At 33.1% G+C, this 17500-nt stretch overlaps 1 protein-coding gene across 1 annotated transcript in view; it reads right to left on the reverse strand.

Moving 5' to 3' along the window:
• LOC136826658 (ankyrin-2-like) overlaps positions 1-17500 on the reverse strand; it is a 745006-nt gene that overhangs the window by 583794 nt on the left and 143712 nt on the right. The window contains exon 2 of the mRNA XM_067084011.1: positions 9201-9406. The gene's annotated coding sequence lies outside the window, so the exon portion shown is untranslated. The remainder of the gene's footprint in view (positions 1-9200; positions 9407-17500) is intronic.

Raw genomic sequence — 17500 nt, forward strand, 5'->3', positions numbered from 1 at the left:
TCCAACTTTACAAAATGTTCATCGCGATACGAAATGCAGACAAACATCATTAAGAAATAGTTTGAAACAGTCTGCTAACAATGTGTGCTGGCCTAAACTTGGGACATTAATCTTGGAATTCTCTTCATTAAGATATTCCCTCATCGTCCCACACGCGCCCCTGACCATTTTTCGTCTTCAGGTTTCCTAGGTCAACTTTGTCCTTCGAGGCCTTTAACGCTGTCTGGTTTCACTAGTGGTCTTGTTTGTGAAAGTAACAGAAAGGAACAACAATATCGAAGGCCTATGTTACTTTCCGTTGCGAATGGGTCACTGACATACGGGGACATTCACGACTTCTGTTGTGTTATTGCTTCGATTAAAAGAGCGAGTCGATCTTCGCATTCATGGACGAATAGTCCTCTGTTCTTTGACAATACTGGACTACGGCTAGCTGGCAAATGGAGCTGTGCTATTCATGTATTCTGTAATACAGCTCCTATTAATATTTTTATGGGTCTGTGAACGTCTTTCCTTTGCGGAAGAGAATGACTAAACTCGAATAAAGTTTATTCAGATTTAAAATAGTACTATTTGATATTAAATATATTCTTATCTTGAAGGAGAGGGTCATATATATTGACGCAAATAAAAAAAAAAACAGGAATACAGGGATGTTCTTCATTTCTTCCAAAAATTCACTACTGGTGTGATGTGTTTCAATTATCTGAGATAAATCTTGAGAGTTTACATCAGGGTCTGAAGTGAGTAATGCGTCCTTGTTCTACGCAAATGTCACAAAGATATAATTATAAATTTCTCGATTTCCTAATGCTTTGAGATAGATTTGCAAGGAAGACCTTGAATCCAAAATAAGAAATTAAATTTAGGAATTCCCCTTTCACAGACGCAGGCTTCGAAATCCAATTAGGGAGAAGAAAAAAATTGAATTTAACGTTTCAAAAACAGCTTCACGGCAAAGTCTAGATTAAACGGAGCGATCGTGTGTTGGCTGGATTATGAATAACGTAGACAGAGTTTTATCTAAATCTTAGTTATAGTACAACAAATATATTATTATCAGTTTTAAACGATAACTTACACAACGTGACTGCAACTACTGTTAATGAAATTTATATCGATATCTCACGATTAAATAATAGTACTCGATTACGGTTTTTATTTTTTTTTTGGGGGGGGGATCAGTAGTTGGCATCTCCAAATACTATTTACAACAGAATAATTTGTTGTCAGAATCTGGAAAAGATAAAAACATAATCTGGCATTTCCATTTCCTTCACTGACAACGAAAGAATTTAAAGTCATTTTCAAACTAATTTTAACAGTATGTGGATAATTCACGGCTTCTCAAGACGGTTAAAATTTAATTTTAACCAATAATTACAATAACACAAAGCAGGAGAAATTTTACATTTCTTTGGGAAGAGAGTTTTCAAAATTTAATTTCTCACTTGGGGGAATTCCAATCACAGCTGGGTTGCCAAGTTGATATCCTCTGCTGAGACAGCGTCAGTTACACTGCTTATTAAGTTCCCTAAACTCTCTGCTTCCCCGCGATAAAATCAAATTAAAAATCTTTCCAGAGAGAGAGAGAGAGAGAGAGAGAGAGAGAGAGAGAGAGAGAGAGAGAGAGAGAGATTACGAAAAGTGGGCTATGTAAGACTTCAAGTTTTAAAATTGTAATTTGAAGAGACATCAACTTCAATGACCTCAGTATTATGGACCGGGAATTATTATTATTATTATTATTATTATTATTATTATTATTATTATTATTATTATTATTATTATTATTATTATTATTATTATCGAAAACAGGTAAGCATTCATACAGAACAAGCACTGAACACCAATGACTTGTAAAATTCCACACAAAGTGGCCATATATGAAGAAAACAGAGAATACAGAGATATGAAAATGACTGACAAAACAAAGATAAATCATCTAGGATATGTGATAAACAAAATGCTTAATATCACAAATATGCACTTGATTTCCTTACCAGCTGAAGCCACAGGAAACCTTTAAAACGAGACGACAGAGTACCCTCGTGTATTTTACACATCTTCTGGTCACAAAGTGCCCTGAAGATGTACAAAATACAGGAATTTACATAACGCGCTTTTCCTTTCCATTCAAACATTTCTCGTGGCTCTAGTTGATTATATACAAAATGGAGTGCATGTAAGAATAAAAACAATGGTAAATTTCCTTTAATATTCATGAAGGAATGGGGGGGTGTCCTGAAAAATACGAATACCAAAGTAATCATTACGCTGAGGCTTAATGAATGTTGCATTGGAGTTCCGCTAAGGCTTAATGAATGTTGCATTGGAGTTCCTAAGCTGAATATTATCATTCATTATCAATGAGAGCGTAATCTGATTTAGTGACGAAAAAGTAAAGAGCTGCTCATCCCTTGGGGAACGCAGCTGAACACGTTTTCATATACATAAAAGTTGGTCCCATATGTCTTGCTGCGTAGCTTAATTTCTTATGACTGTACGGCTAATTTCAGTTAAAACTTATCCATTATTATTGGGAATTAGAACATAATCTGTTGGAAAAGAATGAACTTGAAAAAACTTAGCGATATCAGAGAACATTATCATACGCGTGATTTAAATAACCTTACAGGTAAATTATTATGATACCGAAAATTGGAAGAAAGGACGTACACAAAGTGGTATCATTGCCGTTATATAGAAGAGAGATCATTAGGCAAGCCCACCTCCAAATGGCTTCAGAAAGAAAATAATTTCATTTAGTTATACCTAGTATTGGGTGAAGTCCTGAATAATTACTTAAAACGCCCAGCAAAAATAATTGGTAATTGCGAGTCGGAGACTGTCTCGCGATGTCTCACCAGTCATTAAATAACTTTGGGACGAAGCGATTAGGAGAGTACTTCAAGTGACAACTTATCTCGGGGATCATTACACGCATAACGTCACTTGAATACATTTCAGAGCTGTTAAGTAGGGGTAATTATTCTTTATCCAAAGCAATGATGCGATGTTTAGAAATGATACCAGACTTAGCGTTACATGCAGTCTTTCATTTGTTGACTGGATCTAGATAATGGAATACTGATGGAAGAAAATTAGTGTTCAGCACCTTCGTTTTTCATTTGTACCGTACCATACATCTTTTCCGCTGGATTACAGTCCACCCCTTTTAATACACACACACATACACACACACACACACACACACACACACACACACACACATATATATATATATATATATATATATATATATATATATATATATATATATATATATATATATATATATATATATAAAGCCAGTTGGAGGTCTTCTAATGAAATCCAAACATTTTTAGCAGACTAAATATATACTGTCGATTACGGCAATTTGGCTTTTTTTTTTTTTGTGACCACCAGTTACAAGCACTAAGAAATATTTGCAACAACTCTCCTTTCTCTCTCTCTCTGTCGGCAGGTCTTTTGATACAAATTTTCTAGGCTCCAAACTCTCCTCTCCATTCCTGTGAACAACTACCAAGTTCATTATTCGCTATTTAGGTACGATGCCTTTCCTACGGAAAGGGACTGACGGTGTGTGTGTGTGTGTGTGTGTGTGTGTGTGTGTGTGTGTATTTGTGTGTAGTGTGTTTGTCAGAGTATTCCATCTTTTATTAATCTTTATTAGGAATTTTAGGTAATACTGTGGTTAAACAAGGCGAGAGACTAGTTCGTAGCTTTTCTTATATCAATATTATCGTTTTATCGGAGGCCTGTTATTGCTTATTGGACTTTTAACATATTTTTCCATTTTTTGTAAAAGAAGTTTTTACTGGGCATAAGGGAATGCTGTTTTGATGTCCTTCCAGAGAACGATTGATATTTAGTTTTCTAATTAAATTTCCATGTACACATTGCGGTATCTTTTAATATACATTGGTATAAAAATATAAAAAAAACATTGGACATGAATCAGACCTGAGAATGAAATACGACTTGGTTTGTACTTCATTATAGCTGAACACCAGTAAATTAGCGAGAAACATCAGTAATTTTCATTAATCCAAGTCATTAACCGCTAAGATAAAGTCGTCATGTCTTCCTGTTAATTCTTAATGAACTGAATTAATTAATATCACTTGAATCTTTGCGTAATTTACTGCTGTTCAACAGTAATCATAAAATTGCATTTTCCTAGGGGCATTCATATTACCTCGAAGTTCCCAATCAAAAAAATCAAGTGGTAACGAAATCTTTAATTCAACAGACTTCATCGTAATGACCACTACATAACTGACTACTTTTTTCTCAGTTCACGGGATTTATTTCAACCGCAATGATTTATATGTCAATCGCTTTTCTTTATGAATATTCATGTTGCCTACAAAAGGAAACTTAAAATAACTCCAAACATAGACCCATTAGATGCTTCCAACGAACCTCTTGTATTGTGGGTTGTATCTTTGAGCCAGTTAATCCTACTGGAACTAACTTGTCAATACATTCTAATCCCAAATGGTATCATAAAGGATTCCGCGTTGGATGCGATTAAGGGATCAGAATCGGTGGCGCGAGGTTCCTGCGGAGGATTAGTAAGGTATAATGGAAGGACTGAAATATATACCTGTCTTGGTGAACTTTACGAAATGGGAATCTTAGTTCTTAGTTGCATTCAGAAGTAATCTCATTGAAGTTTTCTGAGATGCATTCTCGTTAAATCTGGTTGTGTAATTTTTTCTAAATATGATTCATGAACCTTGCACTTTAGTTTTTCATTTGTTTTGTAAATCAAATTTATATTATAAAAGCTGTTGATAGTATGGAATAAAGGAATGTGCATCGGGATTCGTACCTGGAATACCTATTTAAAGTATTGCTTTAGATTTATATACATCAACAGCTCTTATAATATAAATTTGATTTAAAGGTAGATATATATATATATATATATATATATATATATATATATATATATATATATATATATATATATATATATACTGTATATACAATGCAATTTCCCCGTAGAGGCATTTCAGTAACCATTTTCGGTGTGAGGTTGCCAGTCCCATGCCTCCTTCTGTCTTGCCTGCTACCCCCAAAAACGAATAACTAAAATAAATATGATTCAATTTCTAGGGGGCGCGAAAAACAATGAGTGTTAACAGGAGGTTTCTCTAGCCTTTTGGCTATCAAGGAAATCGAACTAAGAACCTAGTATAACCTTCTAAAGAGTAGCTCAAAAAGGCTTTTACCCTCTGGTTTTCAAATGATAACATGAAACGAAGTTGAGAATCCACAGACCTTCCCGACCTTTGCTAGCGTCCCACCTGACCAAACACTAGGCAGTGTATTTGAAAGGAACGTGTGCATTTATAGACCTGTCCTCGCGAGGATTTCTACCCCTGTTCATTTATTTTTTGTTCCTGGTATCTGTCTAAACAACGAACCAAAATAAGCTCCAGATATCATATGGCAACAAAATCGTTGCAGAACCTGAGTGAAACATGGAAAAAAAAATTGACACAATGACATTTTATAATTCCTACTGTGATACACTTCGTGTCAGCAAATCCCATAATTACGACGAAACTTTTCAAAGGATTCGAAAGAACAACATCAGTGTTGGGGGAAGACTTATGGCTGACATCTAGATAATTGATTCTGAAGTTAGAACTTTGGATCGCAAGATTGTTCTCTGATTTCGTCTTCGAAAACATGAAAACAAAATCTCCTCAAAATATTGGTTTTATATTTGGTTATCTTCCTTCTCCCTTCACAGTTTTATTGACCTTGTATGTCTGTTTAGATTATAAAGCCTGAAATTATTTTTATTCTTTGGGTCATGCAAATTTGAATTCTTGGAAAAGATTGTCCAAAAGATATTGGCATATGCTGTGTTAATTCTAGTGTCTTCCTAAACACTGAATTTCCTTATGGGACTTATACTACGATTTATAACAAACATTTACGATATCCATATATATCTAGTACATGTAAACTAAGTCGGACTTCAAGTAAAATTATTTAACTTTACGATCTAAAATCCAGGATATTAAATGGCTTCCAAGTTCATCGTTTCATTTAATGCACAGCTTCTCTGTTTATATGGTAACAAACTTCTGTGGTTTAATTACAGTATTAAACGAATTTTATTTTCTGAGAGAAATATGTTCCTTACAGCCACCTGAGACCTTATAACAAATGGTCCCATACCATACATTACCAACGATCTTACCTGAAGGCCTTATCCCTTTGTATCATTTTCCGCTTTCTTATAATTCAGCATTGAAATTAAATTAAATCACCTAAAACTTTTCAACAGAACGTAAAAACCAACTACATTATTTTATCTACATTATTATCTATAATAGTGACTAATACATATGCACAATGTTTTCAAGTTCACACTCAGTATATCTAATTATCCCTTTGACTATTGCTATTCTTCTATCGTAATTAACAACTTCAAGGAACTAGTTCACACACACACACACACACGTATATATACACATTTATATACAGATGTATTATATATATATATGTATGTATATATATGTGTGTATGTATATATGTGTATATATATATATATATATATATATATATATATATATATATATATATATATATATATATATATGTGTGTGTGTGTGTGTGTGTGTATGTATATATATATATATATATATATATATATATATATATATATATATATATATATATATATATATATATATATAATATATATATATATATATATATATATATATATATATATATATATATATATATATATATATATATATATATATATATATATACAGTCTATAATACACAGATTACATAATGATGTAATGGTACATGATGTTTGGCCTCATAGTTTTATAATAAAAACACTATTAAATACAGCAGTAATTATAATAAAGAATACTGTGCATTACAAGCAAGTTCAGCATTCGAGCTGCATATAACTCAACAAAACCTTACCCATTTCGAGTATTTATATCAGCCCGAACCAGAATTCATTCAGTTATATGAGTACTTTTACCTTGTAATAAAATCACTCGGTGATATAAAAAAAAAATTTACAGTACGTTACTTTTTTAAATATTTATTCGTTTATTGCTTACTGCTCACGATTAAAACTTAATCCTATTCATGCTACTGCAATAATCTTTCTTTTATGTTGGAAAGTGAAGCATTTGAAATTTTCGAAAGTTAAGTGATTATCGAATAGGCGATAACATTCAAACATTTCTGCTTTACATCTACAGCGAATATCTGCTTCGAAATATGAAAGGTACAGTTTTATTGCTGCAAAATGTATTACATAAGAGCTGATATAAATATATTTATCCGTTCACGAATCAAAATCAAGGATTCAGAGAAAATAATAGTTTTAGTAGAAGCAGCACTGTATTCTTTTTAACGAAACGAGTGTCCGTACGATTTTCCAGATAAAAGTACACAGTTACTTATTTGTTGATTTTAGTTTTCTGTAAAAGAGTAAAAGAAAACTAAATTTTGTCTGTCCGCCCGCATTTTTTCTGACCGCACTTTTTCTGTCCGACTTCAGATCTTAAAGACTACTGAGGCTAGAGGGCTGCAAATTGGTATGCTGATCATCCACCCTCCAATCATCAGACATACCAAATTGCAACCCTTTAGCTAAGTAGGTTTTATTCTATTTAAGGTTAAAGTTACCCATAATCGTGAGTCTGGAAACGGTATAGGGCAGGCCGTGGTTAAAGTTTCATGGGCCGCGGCTCGTACAGCACCATAACAAGACCAGCGGGATAGATCTATTTTCGGTGGCCTTGATTATACGCTGTACAGAAAACTCGCATTTTTTACTTGTTTATGATTAAGCTGGAAACTTCAATAAACTATAGTCGCTTTGGAAATAGCATGTCCCACATCTCTTTCATGCCAAAAGAACATTGAATCAATAAACCGATCTCTTACATATATAAAATACAACTATAAATTTTAATGGTAAATGCAGGCCAAAGATCTGATATATATATATATATATATATATATATATATATATATATATATATATATATATATATATATATATATATATATATATATATATATATATATATATATTTATATACACAGTATATGTATATATATAAATGGATGTATGCATGTAGGCCTATGTATGTATGTATGCATTGTGCAATTTCAACCAAACTTGTTATACATATGATTTACTATCTAGAAAAGAATACTGTGGGGGTAAGACATCACTAGCACCAAAGGGCACCAAAGGGGGTGGGGGTAGGAAGGGCTTCCTTGAAACGGGGCTGGTTCTGCCCATAGACTTAGTAACTATATAAACTCTACGAGTTTATCATACCTCATTTCGGAATACATATGCCTTACTATCTGGAAAAGAATACTGTGGGGATAAGAAATTACTGGCGCCAAAGGGGGTGGGGGTGGGAAGGGTGACATGTAAAAATAACCGAAAACGACAGCTATTAGTGTCTAAACCATAGTTTTCGAAGTTACCGAGATGAATAGTGACACTCCCGATGCCCTTTAAATCCAAGTTCAGCCCCAACAGAAAGGGGGAGGGACTGATATTAGTGTCTAACCCATAGTTTTCAAGGTAGCTGGGATGAAAAGTGACACAGCCGATATCCTTCAAGTCCAAGTTCAGCCCCCAGTAGGAATGGGGGGTGAGAAGGGATGAAAAATAAATTGTCAAAAATGCTGGGCAATGTAACTGAAGCAACTTATCTTAACAGGACAAGGAGAGAGTGAGAGGGAGAGGACATGGGAAAGTAGAGAGAGAGAGAGAGAGAGAGAGAGAGAGAGAGAGAGAGAGAGAGAGAGAGAGAGAGAGAGAGAGAGTTTATCATTTATCGGTTGTCATTCAGAGTTTTCCCGGGCAGTGCCAGGTTGGTCAGCTAGTGTGTGTGTGTATGTGTGTATATATACGAGTATATATGAGTATATATATATATATATATATATATATATATATATATATATATATATATATATATATATATATATATATATATATATATATATATATTTATATGTGTGTAAATTTAAATGCCTAAAAATTTCAAATGTAAAACTGAAAAAGACAATACCAAAATTGTTAAAAACAAAACATGCGATTCGACAGCGAAAAAAACATCTCTTATATTTATTCACAAAACGAAAACGGATTCCATATTGATACTTACGGATTTTTCTTGACACGCAACTAAGCATCCCGAATTCCATAAACAGTTGTAATTCAGCTGAATATTGAGAAAAGAAGGAACATGGATCTCAGGGATTTCGGGCAGGATGGAAGACGGGTTTCAGAGGATTCGGAGGAGGCTTACATCTCCTCCGTGCACGAGTCCTTTGAGCATTGTTGTGCTGTGTCACTGCCATATCCAAAGATCTGAAATACGGATGAAAAATTGAGAATGTTTCCATGTTTTGGAAATACGTCACGAAATGTACACAAATACGTAAAGTTTTTGAATATTTTTGTCAGACGGATTTTTGAATATTTTTGTCAGAAGGACCGATATGGGATGAACAGCATGGGCTTCTACAAGCAACTGTGATTTGATCAAGTGATTTTTTATACAACATATATATGAGAAGCCAGAAACTAAATGGAAAAGACTGTATGTACCACTTAGCTACAAGTGAAATTTGAATAATCTTACACTAGAACAGACAAAGAAGCAATGGAGAAGCTGTTGACGATATATGGAAACAAATCGTGTGTTGGAATATGTACATGGGAAAGTGACTGGCTTGATGTAAAAAGTGGTCTGAGACAAGGATGTCTCAAGTCTCAAAGACTATTTAATATTTTTGTGGAGGATGTAGGGCAGGAAGAGAAAGCACACTAGAAGTAGGTGGACAGTTCTGGGATAAAAAATGGCTCGTGAATGCAGTGTGGGATAAATGATGTTTGCAATTGCATATAACACGATGACAAGAAACTTCAGAAACTACTAAAACAGTTTGAAAGTGTTTGTGTCCAAGAAAACTGAAAATAAATGTGAGCAAGAACCAGGTTATGGTGAAAAACGGAAACAAGTAAGATGGTGCTACGAATGTAATATGGGTGGTGGAAGTATGGACATGATTGCTATATTTATTAGAAGTAAATAAAATGGATGATGGCAAAAAGAGAGAACAGGTGAGTAACGAATAGGTAAAACAAGAAAGGTAGCAGTGTGTGTGTGTGTGTGAAGAATATTTGGGAGAGGCTTGGAGTATCTATGGAGGTGGAGTAGGGATGTCAAATGCGAATGAGAGAATATAGTTATGATGAACTGTTAGCGTAGTACATCTAGTATAAGAATGAATGAAAGGGAGTGAGAGTGAAAAGATGGATTAAGTGTTTTGAAATGAATATTTTGGTCTTGCGGAAAGAGTGGCGGACGATGGGCTGGGAAAAAGTGTTAAGAGGAAGAGGAGGGAGATAAAGAAATTGCTGAATTGACAGAATGAAAGAGACCTATGTATAGGAGACCCCTGGTGTCCACGAAGTACGACAGTTCGTGTAAGATAAGTGTGAATAGCATTGTATGTGTTTTTATGCGGGGGATGGGCGGTGGATATGACGAGTTGCTGATGGGCCTTCTCCTATCACAGAAGATTCTCCAGTAGCGAATCATGATTCCATCAATGTTGAATATTTACCTTCTTTGCTAGGTTTTGGGATCCAGAATGCAAAAACATGACATTTGTCGCTAAACTGCATTACCGATATTTGAAAATAGGCAGAATATCATATAAATATCATCATGGTTCTAAATCTTTAGCAATGTGTAAACATGTTCTCTTTCGTTTTTCCTTCCCTTATTCTTTCCACGTTTACATCTGGATGTCTGCATTAATAATAAAAAGTACGAATCTATTCTGTCCTACAAAGAATCACGGACTGTTGCATCTCCTCAGCAGAATCGCCATCATTAATGATCCTCCCCACTAGAAACAAGTTACTGTACACCCTCTCCCTCATTAGTAGGGTTATAGTCCCCCCCTCCCTTAAGCCTAAGACTTAAGAGAAAACCACTTCTCGGTCGTTTCACACGTGGATAAAGAGTAACTTCTTTGAAGAAGCCAGAAGCTCTTTCGTTCCATTGTTTATTGTTAGCCTAACAGGAGGTTAACGCCCTCTTGAATAATCTTAGCTCCTTTAAATTCCTTTGAAAGTCTATTGACCTGAATAACTGGAGCGTTTAAGATGAGCCTACTGCGCCTCAATTCTTTATTCCGCACGTTCAGAAACAATTGAGGATAGGAAGATGGACTTTCGCATCGTATTATGTTTTGTTTTTTCAACACGGTCTATTCTCAGTCTTCATTAAATTATCTCGTAATTATATTCTGAAGTACAGGTGATACTATCAAATTTTTACAGTTGAATAAAACTATCCCCGCTTTGTCTAAATTCTACTTAATCGTTTCACTAAATAATACAAAGAATTAGTGAACCTTTTTCCAATTTTTAGTTCCGTCTGTCAACAACTAAAGACTTGGATTCTTTTATCAGTAAAATTCAACTGATTATTCGAGTGATATCGTTTTCGTCTTTTCATTATTTCAAAAGCCCTCTTTGCTATTTCTGTTGCGTGTTTATCTCACGTATCCCACGGTAATTTATATTTAGTTGCTGTACCTTTTGATAACGACTCTCGCCATCAAATCTGCAGATTTTAACTTTTTTTAGCTGAAGGGGAATTATTCTGGCTTAGCCTGAGAAACTCTGACTTTCGCATCTCCGAGTAATGGCTTTCTCGCGTTTTCCTCTGGGTTTAAATTTACTTTACACCTTCCACGGTGTCCATCTGACTATCTCCAACTAATAACTATTGATGAAGGTTGTGCATACATTTTTTCTCCATATCTCACTATTTAACAGTACTGATGTAAATGGCAGAGCAAGAAATGTAAAACAAAAGTATAAAAGTTCTCAAAAATAAACTTTTCTTAGAAAGGTGGTAGCAGTTACTACTAAAAACAACATTTAAAGGTTGGCTGTCACTCTAATGTTTAAATAACATGACTTTCTGAGGCATCTGAGAAACAATTAGCCTGTACTCACGGAAATTTGATTTCTTTTCTTAGTCGTACTTCATCGGCTGCATTCAAAACAACAATAACAACGCTGAAATATAATAATGTTATCATATAGATAATCTGTGACATTTCGTTTCTTTCTCAGGATACATGTCGCATATCTTGCATCTGTCTTGGTGTCCTTCACATGACTGGGGCTCTCTGGGAAAGGTGCTAAAATACTTCCCCGTAACTTTTCAGTCATAGCATTTGCTCCAGTTTCTCTCAACGTTGAACTCGAACGTTGTTATTTGCAATGTTTGCGGAGAAGCGTGCGAGAGGGGGTAATGGGAGAAGGGGGGGGGGAGGCGGACTTAAGGGTGACAGTGTGTTGGGTTTCTGAAGGTTTAGTGTGCCATTATTTTTATCGATAAATTGAATCTAGCATTGATTCTTCGTATCCTTCAGAATTAAGCCTGCGACTGACGTACAATCTTAGTTATGTAAACAGCATTCTGTAGCAATGACAAAACGTGTGTGTGTGTGTGTGTGTGTGTGTGTGTGTGTGTGTGTGTGTGTGTGTGTGTGTGTGTGTGTGTGTGGTGGAGAGAGAGAGAGAGAGAGAGAGAGAGAGAGAGAGAGAGAGAGAGAGAGAGAGAGAGAGAGAGACTTCTTTCATATGCTTCAAAAGTAATACCTGAGAATACTTTAGAAACATTTTCTTTCTGTCTATGACAAGTGGCGCGCAAACAAGACAAAAGTTCCCAGTTCTGAAATGTTTTGGTATTTATTTTTGCCTTCCTATTTTTCCATTATTTCACATAGAGGCATATATTATGAAGAGGGTTGCATTACGAGTTAGTAACCTTTAAGACTGTTTTTTTTGCCTTCCTATTTTTTCATTATTTCACATAGAGGCATATATTACGAAGAGTGTTGCTTTACGAGTTAGTAACCTTTAAGGTTGTTTCATACAAAGGATTGCACACATTGTGAATGATGATAATAATTTCACCTTACGAAGGAAATGATACACCAATAACGAAATAAAATAAAACATATGTACATATACCTATCTATCTATCTATCTATCTATCTATCTATCTGTAGTCCTGAGTTCTTGTCTTCGCTGGTTAGAGCCCACGAGACGACGAATTTATTATCAACTAAAAAATTCCCCTTCGGTAACATATATGAAAATATATTATTTCCGAGGTAGAGCGAATTGGATATTAAAGGACGTTTGTAGCTTACTGATTGAATATGAATCACGGTGATGTGATAAAAAAAGCCATATATATATATTATATATATATATATATATATAACACCATTATTCTCATATATATGTATGTATATAATATATATATACAGATACATATATAATATATATAAATATATATATATATATATATATATATATATATATATATATATATATATATATATATATATATATATATATATATATAATATATATAAATTATATATATATATATATATATATATATATATATATATAAATTATATATATATGTATATATATATATATATATATATATATATATATATATATATATATATATATATATATATATATGTGTGTGTGTGTGTGTGTATATACTGTATACATATACAACAATGTTTTAAAGTACGCAGCATTTACTTCGTTCATCCACCCATTCCATTTATTTATCTTTTTCACAACGACAGATACTTAGAATTTCCCCCTCTTCAGCGCACGTCCGAATCAGTCATGCCTGCGACACTCTCCGGAATCCATTCTGAAGATGGATGAGCGCTCAAAGCCCATAAACATTTTTTTAGAGAGGAAAGATTTCTTCCCATTGGGCTCGTCCCACTTGTCTCTGTATTACCAAATATACACACACATTTACTTTATTATATATATATATATATATATATATATATATATATATATATATATATATATATATATATATATATATATATATATATATATATATATATATATATATATATATATATATATATATATATATATATATATATATATATATATATATATATATATTGCTCGCTAAATATACTGTGATATATATATATAAATCTTTCCTCCATAAATGTAAATGTTGACTAGTGGGACAAGCATGCATACAATGTGAGAAATGCACATTTCCTCCATAACATATAAATGTTAATATATTTTAGTGCATATATATATATATATACATACATACATATATGTATATATATATATATATATATATATATATATATATATATATATATATATATATATATATATATATATATATATATATATATATATATATATATATATATATATATATATATATATATATATATGGGAAATATTGATGTTTACTAATCTGAAGTAATCTGGTATACAAGAAATCCTACCTACAACTAACGAGGAAACATGAGATTTAGTATCGTTTCAATTCTGTCATCTTAATCCTTTTTGAGTGCTGAGAATCCTTTTTGAAACTAGCATAAGGCACTTTTTCCATTTTTCTCTTGTTGTATTATTTTTCCTCTTAATAATACTCTTCTTGCAAACTATAAAATAAGTACTAATAAAAGTAACTCAGCAATGTTTCAACATAACTGCTGGAAGTAGCCTTATGTCCTTTAGGGCTATTTGGTGCATGTAATATGCTTTGGCATTCATAAATATTATAACATGTACAGTACTCTACGACTATAAATTAGCCAATGAAAATGAGGTGGCGTAAAATATAATATACATATCGACACTAGTCCACTTGCAAGTTAAAATAACATGAAATTTCACAACAATTCTAATGCGAGAGTTGGGTAATCATATCGCACTGAACTGGAAATCCTTCACTTCCAATGTCCCACTCGGTGAAAGAAGTTACAAAAAAAAATCCATTCTTAGACATGTTCGGAGAAAAGTTAACCTAATCCCATATAATGGAAATTTACAGCACAAAATTCCCTAAGACGATTTTTGTGCTTAATCTTGGGCCACAAAAGATATAAAAAAATACCTTCGCAAATAAAATGTTTAATAAGCGAAAACTCGTGGTAATTCTAATGAATGACCGAAGTCACATTTACTATTTTTTTATCTTTTTAATAAACTTTTAACTATCTATAGTAAATATGATATATCGGTCATATCATTAGAATTATATATATATATTTCACTTGCTAAACATTTTTTTGCGAGGGGATTTTTTCATATATATATTTATGGCCCAAGATTATATATATAATACATATATATATATATATATATATATATATATATATATATATATATATATATATAATGTAATTGTAATAGCAACAATGCCCTCTTAATTTCTCCTTGTGACCACCCTGTGATTATGGTGACACGGGTTCGTTTCCCGCTACTGGTCTCAGCTGGTACTCTGCTGGCCGCGAGTTCGAATCTCCGACCGGCCAGTGAAGAATAAAAGGAATTTATTTCTGGTGATAGAAATTCATTTCTCGCTATAATGTGGTTCGGATTCCACAATAAGCTGTAGGTCCCGTTGCTAGGTAACCAATTGGTTCTTAGCCACGTAAAATAAATCTAATCCTTCTAGCCAGCCCTAGGAGAGCTGTTAATCAGCTCAGTGGTCTGGTTAAACTAAGATATACTTAACTTTTTTCCCAATACCAGGCATCACAACCACTTCAGATTCTTGCCCTTGGAACTTTAGGCTTTGTAGTGTCAAGCGTATCCAAAAAAGCGCGAAGAATTCGAGAAGTTAAGAGGGCATTGTGACTATTACAATTATATATGTATTTGGTCAAACATGACCAGTAGATTTTACATACACACACACACACACACACACACACACACACACACACACACACATATATATATATATATATATATATATATATATATATATATATATATATATATATATATATATATATATATACACATACATACAAATACACACACACACACACATACATATATATATATATATATATATATATATATATATATATATATATATATATATATATATAAATTGAAACATCGCAGTCCTTCCCACAATATTATGAGAGATCGCAGCTTGCAGCTGATCCTTCCTATTACCGTAAACAATCCTCGTAGTCCCCATTCTCGGTACTTATAAACAAACTTACCTAAATGTTTTGCACTTTTCAACTCTAATGTTACTGAAGTTATACCCTTTCTCGTAATGACAACAGGTTTATTGTCGAAATCACTCGAGAAATAAGGAAACGATTGAAAAATAACCCCATTCAACCAATTAGAGTCTTATCATAGTAATCACTGTACTTGTATTGAAAATTATCATAATGCAATAATAATAATAATAATAATAATAATAATAATAATAATAATAATAATAATAATAATACTGCATTAGAAGAACGCTCGCCTGGGAATAGATGTTAAAGATAACTTCAATTACAAAGAGACAGTCAGTGAATTTGGAAACAGCAATGATGATCGTAATATTTTTAACTCTATTACATATAATGATACCCATAATGATGGCGAAAACAATGATACTGCTAATGGCTGTAACAACAACGATGATCATGATCATTTAACTCCACTACGAATAATGACACCCATAATGACGGTGAAAACAATGATATTATTAATGACTGTAACATTCTTCATCAAAATAACATTGTTGGGGACTTTGCTATAAAAGGGTTTCGTTACAGAAACTACGTAAATATCACGGATGACGTATTGTAAGATTTATTTTCTGACGAAGCTGTCATTTGCATTTTATGCACTATTTGTTAGTCGTCATTAGGAGACATAACCAACTGAAAGACTCGAACAATTGTTATTGTCCAGTAATTGGATTCGTAAGTTCATTAAGCTTATTGATAACCATTCCTTTGATGTTTTGATTGGCTAGACTCTCTCTCTCTCTCTCTCTCTCTCTCTCTCTCTCTCTCTCTCTCTCTCTCTCTCTCTCTCTCTCTCTGTGCTGGATTCGAAATGTCGTAAAGTAAAATGCTAATGAGTTATGGCTTTTATCTTAGTTTCCTTATGATTCATTACAGAATTTCTGTATAACCTGTAATTTTTATACTTGCACTTAACTGTTACTGTACCTAATGGCTTTTATATAACTGACACTGAACTTTTTTGTTTACTACCTTACTAATTAATGGGATATTTCATATAGATATACTGTAGAGTGAGAAAACAGTTTCCAATTTTTTTCCTTTCTGGTGTAACCTTGCCATCCCAATTTGACAGTCATAATAGGAAATTATAGGAGAATTCGCCTGCATTATATCAACTCCCTACCTAGGACGGATTATCTAACTTCTTTTTTAGCCGAGCTGTCTGATGTAAGAGTATACCCGAAATGAACGTGATGAACTATCTGTAAAAGTTTTTATTTTTAATGAGATTATAGTCATGGGTTGTTCAACAATTTTTCTTGCCAGGTCTACATGTTCTTTGTTTCACAGT

The sequence above is a fragment of the Macrobrachium rosenbergii genome, chromosome 41 (assembly GCF_040412425.1).
Source record: "Macrobrachium rosenbergii isolate ZJJX-2024 chromosome 41, ASM4041242v1, whole genome shotgun sequence".
NCBI classification, from domain to species: Eukaryota; Metazoa; Arthropoda; class Malacostraca; order Decapoda; family Palaemonidae; genus Macrobrachium; species Macrobrachium rosenbergii.